Raw genomic sequence first — 2,019 nt, 5'->3', positions numbered from 1 at the left:
CACCTTTAATCATTCATTCATCCTTCCTTTCTTTACACACTTTCCTCTTTTAAATCACCTTTAATCATTCATTCATCCTTCCTTTACACACTTTCCTCTTTTAAATCACATTTAATCATTCATTCATCCTTCCTTCACACACTTTCCTCTTTTAAATCACCTTTAATCATTCATTCATCCTTCCTTCACACACTTTCCTCTTTTAAATCACCTTTAATCATTCATTCATCCTTCCTTCACACACTTCCCCTGACACTCTACCACTGACACATGAAACAGCAGTCTGGGTCCTCTATGCTGTCGTAGAATCCTCTAAGGCAACCACGCTTCCCGTTTCCATAAAAACCTGAGCAGGTTTTGAAAAAAGTTCCACATGTTCTGCACTCTTTAATTTCAAAAGGCACCCGCAATTCAGCCTTTGATGTTTCACTCCATTTCCCCCAGTCCACAACACCTGTAGCCAAAAACACACACAAAAGAGAAATCTTTCATAATGCACGTCAAAGATTATGTTAGCCTTGGTACTGCTTTAGGAAATGCAAGAAGCATGATTACCTAAAGCCACTCTTATACCCATTAGGCCTTATGCATACTTTATTGCACACATTTAACAAACTTACTGTCAAGCCATGCATAGTGCGCCTTCTGTCTGAACAGGGCCTTGTTTACAATTGCTCTAAAGCAACTGCAAGTAAGAGACAGATTCATGTAGGCAGCATCTCCATCCTCTAGCACTACTTCTAGAAGTATCATCTCCAAGACATTCCAGGGTAGCTGGAAAGTATTTTTAAAAGGATTAATCCTTTATTTGCTTGAATGGAATACGACAGGATTTCAGCACTTAAGAAAAAAAAGGAACCTTACATTCAAAAGTTGCAAGTCAGGAGTCATGTTTGCCTTTTGTGCCTAAAAGGATAGCAAAACAAAAATAAGTCAGTCTATATATGGTAAGAGATTTAAAAAATCTTATGAAATGTCTCGTACATTTTTTTCAATATGCCTCATTTGTCTCTGTCTTGCCCGTCTTTCTTCATCAGACCTATAATAAAAAGGAATACAGGACAGGTATGTGTTAAGCACAAGGTTTGTACCTTTCTACCAATATATATCAATTATTTTCCATTACTTTCCATTTAATTTTTAAAAATAAGATTAATAAAAATCAATGTTCAAATGACAAAAGCACCTCATCTTAACTAATTAATGACTAATAATTTTTTTTGCAGTAAGATGTATTGAATGAACTGTAAGTATTGTAGTTTAACCAATACTATCAGATAAACATTCTATTATATACACAAATTTGAAATGTATGAGACTTCCTAAAACTTTTCCAGCCCTGGAAATAGCCATTTTAGAATTCTATGACTTTTCCAGGTTTTTCTTGGCCGTACAAACCCTGAATGAGAAAAACTAATTGGAGCTTCAATAGTTTGTATAATGTGTAGAGACAAAAAAACAAACCTCAAGGGGAAATTCTCCAAAAGCAACAAACACCACCACCTCCTGATGCAAGGCATGTCAGCCTAAGATAAAAAAAAAGAAATACTCAATTAACTTTTAATAATATTGGGGTTTGCCATTGCATATTTCACTTACCTCTGTAAAATCAAAGGGACCTCCTGTCACAAAGCTCAGTGAATACTGAAATGGTAAAAACATTACAAATACATTTGCTTAGATACATGTACTGGATAAACATCTAGCAAACGCCAGATCAGCATTATTAACTTACCATCAGGACAAAAACAGCACAGCTGTTGCTCAGATGTTGTCGTGGAAGGCCCTGTTGATGTTGACATGCACAGAGTCTAATTACCTTGACAAAAAGTTAAACCATTTACAATGCTTTTACAATTACATATTGATATGAATATTGGTACCGTAATATCATTGACACAGTATTCATGCCAATGCCCTGGAGACAAGATTTGTGCAATGTTTCTGTGATGAAAAAACACAGACCATAACTTTAAAAACAGTTGCAAAAAACAGTTAATAGTGGCCATAGTTTTATTA

The 2,019-nt window shown here is 35.2% G+C and overlaps 1 long non-coding RNA gene across 1 annotated transcript; it reads right to left on the bottom strand.

The window, feature by feature from the left end:
* Positions 1-380: 380 nt before the first annotated feature.
* On the bottom strand, positions 381-1,012 carry LOC307119451. The gene is made up of 4 exons (XR_013815643.1): positions 985-1,012; positions 865-906; positions 621-774; positions 381-454 (listed from the first exon to the last, which is right to left on the bottom strand). It is a non-coding gene; the product is annotated as an uncharacterized lncRNA (long non-coding RNA).
* Positions 1,013-2,019: the final 1,007 nt, after the last annotated feature.

This window comes from Gobio gobio (assembly GCF_949357685.1).
Source record: "Gobio gobio genome assembly, chromosome: 23".
NCBI classification, from domain to species: domain Eukaryota; kingdom Metazoa; phylum Chordata; class Actinopteri; order Cypriniformes; family Gobionidae; genus Gobio; species Gobio gobio.
The sequence above is the reverse complement of the archived record's forward strand: the minus strand, read 5'-3'. Positions and strand labels throughout refer to the sequence as shown.